This window comes from Miniopterus natalensis, chromosome 2 (genome assembly GCF_054644295.1).
Source record: "Miniopterus natalensis isolate mMinNat1 chromosome 2, mMinNat1.hap1, whole genome shotgun sequence".
Lineage (NCBI taxonomy): Eukaryota > Metazoa > Chordata > Mammalia > Chiroptera > Miniopteridae > Miniopterus > Miniopterus natalensis.
The window spans coordinates 59,365,330-59,378,483 of record NC_142082.1 but is presented as its reverse complement, the minus strand read 5'-3'; the positions used below and the strand labels follow the sequence as shown (position 1 = coordinate 59,378,483).

At 36.5% G+C, this 13,154-nt stretch overlaps 1 protein-coding gene across 3 annotated transcripts in view; it reads right to left on the bottom strand.

The window, feature by feature from the left end:
* Positions 1–13,154, bottom strand: part of PCDH9 (protocadherin 9) — an 839,859-nt gene that overhangs the window by 235,907 nt on the left and 590,798 nt on the right. The window lies entirely within an intron of this gene.

Here is a 13,154-nt window from a genome sequence, read left to right as displayed (position 1 = left end):
AGAAAATAATATACAATATAAAGTAGTTTTGTGTGTCCATTTAAAAAAATGCTTCTTCCATTCCAACTCTGTGCTTGGCTACTCACTCACATCGGAGATACAAGAGTCATTTCACAGAAACAAACAGGCACTTTCTCTCAAGTATTTTTTTGTTTTGTTTTGTTTATTTTTATATATTCTCTAAAATAATTAACAAAATTACTGGGTAATATATGCTAAAAAACTAGGTAGCAATTTTAAACTTATGTGTTCTTTTTATCATATAAACACTGGTCAAATTCAGAAAAAAAATTATCTGCAAAATTTATTTTATAGTTTTTCTTACCACTGTTACTTGCCTACTCCAGATTTGCATGATTATTTTTTTTATAACCTCCCACCTGAAACTATCTGATGTTTTCTTTACATATTAAACTATCCAACTAGTTGTACTATTGTAACAGTTATAGTAACCAACTTACACTGAAGTTTTTCATTTACACATTAGTGTTCTTCAATATAGTGATAGGCCCAGATGGCAGGACCTATGACATATTTATTTCTTTAGCCTCTATCATCTATTAAAGCATATGAGTTGCATGCAATTAGTTTGGACCTCATTCTGCACATAGGCTACAAATACTAAGCTTTGATTGTAAAGTAAAACCCATTCTAAATTTGTTCACTGAGCCCTAAAATAGCAGCTTCATTAACAAGGGATACAGTCCCTAAATATATAATATTTTTTTAATTGTAGGTAAATGTAACTTTAATTTATATATATGTTATATATTTATATTTTGTTTATTTGTTTTCTTGTTTGTTTCTCCTAAAGCATGAGTATAAGATGTGGGACTGAACGATCTTGACAGCTTGATTTTAGATTTCTACTCTCAAGTACTGTAGAGACAATAAATTTCTACTCTCAAATACAGTAGAGACAAAAAATTTCTGTTGCTTTAAGGCAAAAAAAAAAAAGATGTGGGACTGGAGAAAACTGGCTGCAATAATTAAGTAGTTTGATGCTCAAGTATTAAGGTATAAACTCTCTCTGTGTAAAAAAGGTGATTTACTTTGGGGGGTGGTTTCTTCAAAGAAACAAACATATGTAGTTTTCACTTCCACACATGGAGTAGGTCACGACATTCAAAAAATAGCAGGAACTCAATCTTTTTCTTCAGTGGTTGTTAAACATTTCAGAATTTTAAAAGCAAAATTAGAATTAGATAATGGACAATATCAAAAGTTTTATTGCATTTTGTATAGATTTCTACTAAAACAATAAAATATAAACAGTCCTTAGTAGATTTTAAATTGCTTTTATAAATATAACTTGAGGCTGAGATAATTAGATTAAATTACCTACAAGTGAATAAAAACGAATCACATTTTGAACTCCTTTTGAAGATATTTGAGAACGGAACCTGAGAAAGTAACATAAAAATAATGTAGTGGGATGTTTAAGGAAATTAAAAACTGTCTTCTTGGAGCAACTAACCTATAATTTCTTTTAAAACACTAGAGGTTTTCAGACCTTGAATCTTGTCTGGTAAGATGAATTCTTTCTGCTAAAAACAATTTCACTCTCTTCCCGTTTTTCACTCACCTTTTTCTTCACATGTAAGGGACCGAATACAATAGTAAGAAACTCCTCAATTTAACACAGAGAATATAACTGTAATAAATTATTTCTGAAAGTTTTCAAGTAAATTTTCATGGGACACAACAGTGTCATTATACGATGACATTATAATTTCTACTTATGAATTAGTTTAAAATCCTGTTATCCAGAATAGGCTAGATTATGATTTAATAACAAATTAACCCTGAAAATATTTTTATAACAAACTTGAAAGTTCATTTCTTGCTAATTTTACATGACGTTTGCACGTTGTGTCTCTTCAGAAAGTCACTCAGGGACCAGGCTGACACTCCATCCTCATGTAGATGTCCCATCTGGAACATGTAACCTTGCAAGTCATCTTAGCTCATAAAGAGAGGCGGGGGCATTGGGCTTTTCATTAGCCTGTAAATGTTATATTCCATTGACCAGAACAAGTCAGATGACCCTGCTTAACTTCAAGGGGATTTGGAAATATAGATAGAGAAGCAGGTGGAATTATTTTGGTGATACAGCAGGTGGTTAGACAGGCATGAGCAGAGCAGGAATGATAAGTCAGGTACAGAAGGTAACAAGGGCAGAAAGCCCCAGGTACCTAGCAATGGGCAGAACTTGGAGGAGAAGTATTGTAGGGTGGGACCTCATCCTCAGGGTGACCTTTCCTCCCTTAGTATATCACTGGTCATGCAGTTTAGATTTCCTGACCTTTCATATCACTGGTCATGCAGTTCAGACCCTCCCTTGACCTTTTTTCCACTGGCATGTTGCTAGTCATGCAGTAGATCCCCTTAGAGGAGGAATGAGGGGGCAGATAAAAGCATCATAGGACTCCTATGCAAGCCCTTGCATGACCACTCCCTTAAGCATCAAGCACTCAAGACAATGAGGTTCTGACTTGTATCAAATAATCTTAGGAGCAAAGCCTTGGGTCTGTTGACCATGGAGAAAAGAGTTTTGGTCAAACTGGTTTGGTCAAACCTAGTCTTCAGTTGTGCTTCAGCTCCAGGCCCAGAAAAGCAGCAAGGCCAGGCGGGCAGGTCAACGCCAAAGCTGGCATCAGAACCAGCTGTGATGACTAATGATCCTCTGCCCTACTGCCAGCCAATCAGTTGAGACTGTGGCCCAGAGGAGACACACCTGAAAGTTAATGAATATTCTTTTGAGATACTTCCCTGGGAACTCCCCTAAAATTTCCACCTTTGGAAACTAGATAAAACCCTTTAAAATGAAGGACCCACGGAGCTGTCTCTCTCTCTCTCTCTCTCTCTCTCTCTTACTAGAGCACACCCATGCCTTTCCCCCCTACTTCCCCCAGGCACCTTTCCTTTGCCTTTTTATCCTAAGCTCCAAGGACCCTTCTTTCACCTCTGTAACTTGTTTCCTGAGTCCATAGTCCACACAGCCCAGCTAGCTCGCTTCTTCCAAGGTTCACTTCTTCTACCCCTGTGACTTTCTAAATAAACTTCAGCTTTTGTTTGAGTTTTGGCTCTGAATTCTTTCTTAGCCAGAACTCAAGGACTGAGATCTAACATCTGGTGCCATTCACCATTAACATTCAGACTTCCTCTTTCCATACCAGTGATCAATAGTTTATATGCCATAAATTGTAACATGCTGATTAAGTTGTACTAGTAAATGATTTTTTATGATGCTTGCCTGAAGTGCCTAATTTAATCATGAAAATTTCAAAGTATAACAGAACAAATCATAAATTACGGTTTTATATTGCTCTATTTAGGTCTCTACTGTGGCAAACACTCAAACTACAATTGTGTGGTAGGGGGAAAAACAATTCTACAACGCTTCCCTGATATAACAGAGCATGTTTTTTTCATAACAAAAAGGCCAACTACTGAAGTAGGAAGAACAAAACCCATGAACCTCTGCACCTGACAGGTAAAACTAGAATGGCAGCTATGTTTTGTTATTTAAAATCAATACTTAAGGGCCTTCCTTCTTCACAAAGATAAAGGAGTTATCAGAGCTAATGGTCGAGGTGAATGCTTAGTACTGTTTTAACAGATTACAGGTCGATTTTAATTTTGCTTTACAAATTACAAAGGAGCCCATCAATAAGATTATAGACAGAGAAACACCCAAACACTGCTGAGAAAGTAGTTCACCCTTTCAAGTTCAAATCGATTAGAGAAAAATATAAAGGGGAAAGAAATTCACCTTCGGACATAAAAAGAGAATGTATTTTTTGTTTGTGCATAAACTATGCAAAACTCTTCCTGACATAATTACACTGTAATAGAAGCTGATAATTATTTATCAGAAATATTTGGTTAGAAGTTTAGAAGAATTCCCTGGGTTAATCCAAAAAGGTGACATATTTCTTAAATATACAGAATTATCACTAAACAATATATTTATAGAGGCTTTTAATAAGTAATACTAAGTGTAGCCTATTTTATAAATTTATATTTTAGGGTTATTTTATTACTAAGGATATTCCTTTCACAGAATATTAGAAAATGTTAGGGAAACATAATCTTCTCATCTCACAAATACAGAAACCACCATGTGCATGATTACAAATCATTTATGTTGTTTTACTGTACTGGAACCATTATTTTCCCTCTGCACTAGTTATAATATAATTCCCCAATAAAGTGGGTAAGCATTTTTAAAACAAAGGAAAAATCTAAAGCAAAAAAAAAATCTAGTTCAATATAATATGAAAACATCTATATGTTTATAGAGTTCTATTACACTTCAAGTAGAGTTTTACTGGTACATGGAGAAGATATTCTAAGAGAAAGGATTATAGATAGACAGATGGATAGATGGGTAGGGATAGATAGATAGAAGATAGATAATAGATAATAGATTAGATAGATAGATAGATAGATAGATAGATAGATAGATAGATAGATAGATAGATGATAGATGATAGATAGATATAGATAGATGATAGATAGATAGATAGATAGATAGATAGATAGATGATAGATAGATAGATAGATAGATAGATAGATGATAGATGATGATGATAGATAGATAGATAGATAGATAGATAGATAGATAGATGATAGATAGATATAGATAGATGATAGATGATAGATAGATGATAGAGATATAAAGATATATGAAGAATATATATCCAGATATGATAAATTGTACAAAATGTCAGACGTATGATCAAACTATGGACAAAGAACAGAAGTAAATGACAATTATCCAGCCATTACACTATTTCTTTCACCTGTGTTACTAAACAGCACCATTATTACATGAAAGTCCATTTAAGTAAAAGGACTCTGCTTTTGGAAATCACTTTGCATACTTTTACACAAATCTGTACTTTAAAAAAGCCTTTTATGACATGAACACTTTAGCATAGAGGTCAAAAGTTCTGTGCTGGCTGCCTGTGAGGGGCGGAGGGAGGCAGGCCGCCCTGGGCCCGCGCTCTGCTTTTCGGGAGGCATTCCGAGGGCTTCGGGGGAGATCCCATTCTCCACAAAGCACGCAGAAGGATGTTTCACAAGGGGAGACTTAAGGAGTTGCTGAGGAAGAAAACGCGCCCAAAGCCCTCTTTGGCACAGACAGAAATTTACAAAAAACCCTTCTTCCCTCCCTGAAACTTTCAGAAAGTGGCCTAGTACACAGTCAGTTCCTCTGGAGCAACTGCCAGAGTCAGCGCGTCACGCAGAGAGGGCAGGCGCCAGCAGTGACACAACTCAGTGGTGCAAAGTATGGGCTTAGTCTGGAAAACGCCGCATTCCCTCCGGGCCGCTCCAGATGCAATCAGCCAGAAGCTAAAAGTTGGCTCTCAAGACTCCTTAGGGCAAAGGTTCAAATGGCTCTGTTCTATAAGTTGTTCTTAGGATTGTTTTTAGTTGTAATTAAGGGAACTGAAATTCTGTAGGCCAAATGGAAGGCTGTCAGTGAAGTGAGACCTAATTACCTGGTGGTAGTTGAGAGTTCTTAATTTGTGCTTCAATGACAAAGCTGGCGAGCACAGGGTTTTGAGGACTTGAGGAGTGGGGTCAGAAGGAATCATTAAAAGGCCTGGAGTGAAAACTTTACACTTAGTTTCTCTTGTGCAGTGAATTTGAAAACTTGTTTCCATTAGCAAGATTTGCGTTTGATCACAACCAGAGGGATCTGTCAGGAGAGTAAAGAATGAAACATCTAACTCCTCTCTTGACTAATTTGCATCCTGTTAAAATTATTAACATGCTCACTTTCCTGGTATCTGGTGATCATGGTAATCTAGGGGAAAACTGTGTAAACAAAATAGCTACTAAGAACTCATATTTTGAACCTCTCTTTCCTATCTCCACAAATTAAGAAAGTTTACTTTTTGTCATTGTATCGGAGGACACAGTGGGCTTGCTATATGACCAATATTTTATTACATGTCTCATTTAATCCTACAAATCTCTTGAAGCAGACACTATCTCTAATGTTATGAAACTGGACTTCATAGAAGTTAAGTAACTATTTGATATATAGTGACGGAAATGGAGGTCAAGCTGAGGCAAAGTCCATTCCTTTCTCATTTCGTCATGCTGCACCTTTAAGCATTTAATCATACCCAGCTAAGGACCACGTTTGCATACTTAGGAGAACAACAGAGATTAAAACTTAGAAGTATCAAGCTTATTCAGTCTCAAATAATTGCTTTTCCCCAGTGTTGGGAAAGGCAGTCTCATGCATTCAGCCTCTTGACACTGCAGGACCACCTAAGAATGAGCCTTGAGCCTGAAACATTTTCTAACGAAGACACAAAGAGCTCTCGCCACCATGCTGGCCTGATCACCTCACTCGGAGATATCTTTCCCTTTGTTCTCTTTAAGCACATGTGTCATTGGTCCCCAGGCATGTGCTGAGCTTTCTGTATTCCAGACCCTTCCCCTGCAGCATGAAGTGGAGGGTGCGTAGCCCCATTGCCTGCCTGGGCTGTGGAGTGGATCTCCTGGCCAGGAGGGACTGACTCGTTTCAAGAAGCTGGTTCTTGTGCACTCTCCTTTCCTGCTGCAGGTAAGGTTGTACCACTTGAGCCTGGTTGCGTTTTTTCTGTTCTCAGCAACACCAAATCATGCACTGGTCTTATCCCTGTGTGGCACTTATCTGCCTTTTAATTTTGGTCACACAGCCTTGCCACCCAATAAACAGTGAAACACATAAATCTGGATGTCATGGTACGCAGTGATGTAAATGCAAATAAATGGTCAATTAGTAAAATTGTCTGCAAGCTACTCATATCACCCAGTTGAAAGGGAATATTTAGCTAAAGACATCTTTGTCTTTGGAACATAACTTAAAATTATCTTTTTGTTTTAAGGCCACCTTATCTAACTTCTTTGATTAAACACTACCCTGGCCATTGCCACAGTCCTCCTACTGCCCAGTCACCTCTCACGTCTCCACTCTACCTGTAGAAATCTGATCCAACATCAGCCCAGAAGTCAAGGTTGTGCAGCGTAAGAATTCATGAATCATGTAAAGCACTAGGTAAACATAAAACATGTTCAAAACGCAAATAAAAAATCCAAACTCACAATAAATGTAAATCTGTTGTCACTGATGACATCATCATCCCTGGTATATATTTTTTGAGCCCAGCATGCAGTCTCCTGTGTTTTCCACATCATTAAACCTTTAAAGTGCTCCTCATTTTAGACACAAATAGATCTCAGCAAAGTAGATGCACTAAACGCATGAACAGGCAGAGCCACGCTGTCTCCCCTGAGTAGCAGATGAAGCGTTGTTAAACTGAGTCACAAGGACTCCTGGAGCCATCCCAGGTGACAGAGAATAAAACACAACTAGCAGTTCATGGTTACATTCCTCATCTATATTAAAATTTGAGGTATATGTCTATGTCTATTTGTGCATCTGAAGTACATATATACTGCATACATGTTTGTATATATTTTGTACATAGCAATACCCTAAAGAAAATTCAGTTTAACATGTCCTACAAAACCTTTCTATTCTAGTTCATTTCATTGACTTCCTCAAAGTTTATTTAACATTCTTGGGTCTTGCTGGATACCATTCAGGCTTGAAGAATTAGGTACCAGATATTGACATCTCAAGTGATGTCTTATATGTTCCTCTACCTTTACTTATCCAAAGTAGAACTCTTGTTGACTCTTTCCACCAGTTCCTGTATAAACCTGCTCCTACCCTGTTTCTATTTCCTAGTTATCTTAATATCATCACTATCTACCCAACTGTGAGGCCAAAACCTAGGAGTCAACCTTCTTTTCTCTTCCATCTCCATCCCCATAGACAGATTCAATCTACTGGAAGCTCCTATTGGCTCTGACTCCAAAATAGATTCTGCACAACCACTTAGTCTCTGTCTGCGCACTCCTATTACTTTAACCAAAACCAACATCTCCTGCGGGGGTGGCTACTGTATGCTCCAAACTGCTCTCCCTGCTTCTATAAGGTGGGGTCGGATTCTGAAAATCCATCTCTACGCTGGGCCAGAGTGATCTATCAAAACTATAAAAAAGAGCTTTAAGCCTCATGCTGTCTTCCCTTTGGGCTTAAAATAGAACCAGAACTCATTTTCAAAACAAAGTGCTGCGTGATGGGACAGTGGCCCATTGCTCTCATCTCCCACCAGGCTCAGCCTCACGTACTGGGCTCCACCCTCAGTGGTCTTCTTTCTGTTCTACAAGAGAAAAAGCCCATTTAATCCTCCAGACATTTCTATGGTCCTATTTTCAAGTGCTCTTTGCCATAACCATTGTCCCACCTTTGACATCTTTCTGTTTTCAAGTTTGGGCTTAGTTGTTACCTCTTAGAGAATGATTCCTTATTTAGTCATTCTAGATTAGTAGCCTGACTACCCATCCATCTCTTTTTTTGAATTACATTATCCAGTTTCATTTTCATCAAAGCACTTTTTGCAATTGAAATGTTATATAGTTTTTAAAAAATTTATTAGTTCTGCCTTCCCTGACTTCAACCCTCTGTAAAAGCCATTTGTCGCCTGTCATTGCCCATTGTATCCCCAGGGGCTAAAATGTGCCTGGTACACAGTCCATGATAGGAAAACAATTGTGGGATGAATCAAAGTGCTTTGCTGCTGACAATAAACCAGACAGATAGAACCTTAAACAGAGCTGGCAGATCTCAAAGGAACAACGGCATTGACATGCTGTTTCAATAATTTTATGAGAAAATTTGATATTCTCTTATCAATGCCTTGGCAAAGATTTTAAACATGGAAAAAACAAAGACTAATAAAAGAAAAGTGAGAGGATTACTGTATGTGATACCAGTGAAATAACAAATAATATCTTCTGAAAATGCAAGATATCTTCTAGTAACCTACATTCTCCTCTCTGAAACTAGTATATTTATGATAAAAAAAAAATATTCCATCCAGCTGCTAAAATACCAACGCATTTTAGGTTTTTATTGATGCGCAGTTAATCGGGAGCTCACTCTCACAGGTATTTACCCCCCCCCATATCTTTCATTCATTTAGGAAATGCAAACAAAAATTAAACTCACTCAGACACATCATGTATATAATGTAGGTTTTTAAAAAATTTTGATACCCTGAGCATTTTTTTTTGCATGTCCATAAATCAATGGAAGGGTTGCACTCATCCACACAGATGCAACCTCTGTCCTCTCTGATAGACATCATGTAGAGAATACTGTATTATTCCCTTAGGAAGCTATACAAATATACCGTATCATAATTTTTTTACATATTTTTAACTGTATCAGATCAATAAGTGTACATTCTGAATGCCATGTACTCATTCATGTCTGACTGGTGCTAAAATGCTAAGGGAACAGCCTTTCTAATTCAGTCAATTCCATTTGGAAGGTGGCTCGAGTCTTCGCTGGGAGAGCACTGTGATTGGTGCCACCCAGGATATGACAGAATCTACATCACTGTTTCTTTCTCAAGAAGCTAACTTTCTGCTTAGGGAGAAAGAGTTTGTGTATATGACAGTACCAAACTAGACTTGAATAAAAATGTGTAGCTTTAACAATTGTTTTTTTAATCAGCTCCCCTTTCCCCTGACACTTGTCTTCTTTTTCCTTCCTTTCCCATTTATTACATCAAAATGTCAGTCACTGACTAACCTTCAATTATGATTTCAATTTCTTTCATTTTTGCAACACTGAATAAATCCATTTTTCATCTATCAACAGTCTTGACTTCAGCACAGGATATTATAACATAAATGCATGATCCTAACAAAAATGCATAGGTCTCTTATGCTCTTATACTTCTTTCTTTTGCATGATGGGCTAAGAGAACATGTTTAGAGCAGTATTTAGTGAAACACAGTTTACCACCAATTGAGCAACAGTTCAACAGAAAATTTTCTTTAAATCTGTCAAATGCAGCATTTTAAAATACAAAATCAAATTTAATTGACATTACAATCTGTGACTTTTCTTTTCACTATCAAAATATATAACAGGTAAGAAATTATCCTTGTGAACCCTGAAATATTAATTCTTATTATGTAAATCACATACAGATACATTCATGCCAGCCTAATTTAGAGCTACATTTTAGTTGAAAAATATGTTTTTCTTGTTTATTTTCCATGTCTATTGATATAAAGCCAAAGCTTAAAGATTTGCTTAATAAGCAAGCTTACTGTTTGTTACTTTGCTTGTTAAGGACTAAATGTGTGACCCCCTCCCCAGAAAATTCATATATTGAAGGTCTAATCCCATTTGTGACTGTATTTGGAGACAGCTCTTGTGAGAGAGTGATAAAAGTTAAATGAGGTCATAAGTGTGAGACTCTAATCTGATAGGGATGGTGCCCTTTTAATATGAAGCAGAGATACAGGAGCTCTCTCCCCTAAGAGGACAAAGTGAAACAGGGCCATCGACAAGCCAGGAGGAGACTCTCACCAGGAACTGAATTAGCTGGCACCTTGCTCTTGGGCTTCTCAGTCTCAAGAACTATAACAACATGAATTTCTATTGCTTAAGCTTTCCAGTCTATGTTAATTTGCAATGGCAGCCCAATCCAATTAAGACACTGCACAATTAAGACCTGAAGATTTTTACACACATGCACACAGACACACACACATGCACACACTCACAGTGTATTTATTTAAATATATTTTGTAAGTAACATGTAAAGTATATCAGATAGAGGGAACAGGAGAAATCCAAATGTTCCTTTAATATTTAATAGAAGTAAAAAAGCGAAACATGAAAATACACTCATAAAACTATATAGGTACATCTTGAGCAACATGCTGAAGAAAAGGAGGGATATAAGTTTGTTAATGAAAAGTAAAAATAAAAGTACTTAAAACTATAGGGCTTCTTCACACTGCTTGAAGGTAAAACAGATGGGTTTTAATATGCAAATACTAAGCAATATATATCACAACAGTGTGGTATATTTGGAGTTTTTATTAGCTGGTTTTTATATAAATTAAATTTTCACTTTAGAAAACTTAGAAAATGCAGATAAATAAAAAATAAATTATAGTCACCTCTAATGCTACTACTCAAAATTACACATATTAAAATTTTGGCATTTTTCTCTATATCGTGTACAATACTTACAATAACGTAAGCTTTTGCCACTGAAAGATATATCATGAATATTTGTCAATGTCATTATATGCCATTCTTTCTCTATATAATTTTTAAGGTTACTATGCAGTTCACTCCACACTCAAAAATTTGTGTAGTCAAATCACCATCTATGAGCTCTTTTGGTTGTTTATTAGTTGGGGGATATTTCTATTTATGAAGAACACTCAGAGAATTTGTAGATTTCTTGGACAAGATATGAAATGACCAAAACTTAATTAAACACAACATCAAATCTTGGTAAGGATGACCAGACATGGGATCACATTAGATTCCCACACTGTTTACACTGTCGTGAGAATGTAAAATGGCACAGCCTCCCTGGAAACTAACACGTTGCAAGTCTTAAAAAAATTAAATCTAAAATTGCCATATGACCCAGCAATCACACCCTTGATCATTCATCCCACTGAAGTAGAAACTCACATTCACACAAAAACCTGGACATAAGTGTGAAATAGAAGCTTTATTCTTAATAGGCAAATACAGACATAGCCTGGATGGCCTTCAGTAAGTGAAAGATTCAACAAATTAATTGTACCGTGGAATATTACTCAGCAATAAAAAGGAACAAGCTACTATTAATACATGCTGCCCCTTGGACAAACCTGCAGGGAACTGTGAGGAATGACAAAAACTGACGCCAGGAGGTTAAATACTATGTGTGAGTCCACTAATGTAACAATTCTAAATAACAAAAGTTAGGAAATGAGGGACAGGTTGGTGGTTAAGAGGGGTTAGAAATGGGTTGGCAGGGGAGAAAGAGACGGGAAGGAGGTGTGTATGGTTGGAAAAGGGCAGCGGGAGAGATTTTTGTGTTGCGGGAACTATTCAGTATCTTGATTGTTGTGGATACATGAATCTACCCATATATAGAGCTGAATACAAACACACACACACACACACACACACACAAGTACCAGTAAAATTGGTGAAATTTGAGTAAATAAGTGGGTTTTATCAACGTCAATATACTGACTGTAGAATGGTACCATTTGGTAAATTGGCCAAAGTGGACTAGGGATCCTTCTGTATTACTTCTTAAAATGGCATGTGAATCTTCATTTACCTCAGTAAATATTTCAATGAAAAATTAATCAGAGAAAAAGATTTATAGTAAAAACAAAGTAAGGACAAGTGAGATTTTAGAAAAGATGAAATAAATGTTCAGCTTCATAAAATGGTTATATTTAGGCAACTTGTTTGTTTTGTTTTTTTGCATGGTTTTGGGGGGCTATGATAGATTTTATTTCCTGTTTGGGGGTTTTTGGCAAAATATTTGAACATTGCCCAGCCTGTGTGGCTCAGTGGATTGAGTGTCATCCCATGCACCAAGTGGTCACTGGTTCGATTCCCAGTGGGGACATATGCGTAGGGCTTGATCCCCAGTAGGGGGCATGCAGGAGGCAACTGATCCATGTTTGCCTCTCATTGATGTTTCTATCTCTCCCTGCCTCTCCTTTCCTCTCTATCCAATGTTTAACCTCTTTAATTGTAGAGGTTAAAAATTACAGTATCCATATATGACAGTTACAAGACTTAAAATAAGAAAGTTTTTATTTGATTTGTGAATAAGAGGACCATATTTAAATAAATAGTTCTCAAAATTAGTAAGCCTGGAGTGTATATTTAATAATAATTCAGTACTTATATCATTAATTTTGTGCATCCAAAAAAAGGAAGAAAAATTGACCAGACTGTATAACATCTATATTAATATACTATACAATAATGGAAACATAATTTCTTATATAAGTAATATTTTTAAGCATAATAGAATCAAAATCTTACCACTGGTTCAAGGTAACTTTTCAAGGATTTTTGCTTTGTTAAAATGTATTAGGTGAGGTCTAATACAATTTGAATTATATTTCCTATGAGAGCATATTCAGTGTGCCATAGTAACTTATTCTATCCAAATAGTGCGTTATGTCAGATACTCTGATACTCTGTTCTAATCCTGGTCCTCCCAGATATTTATTGTGAATTG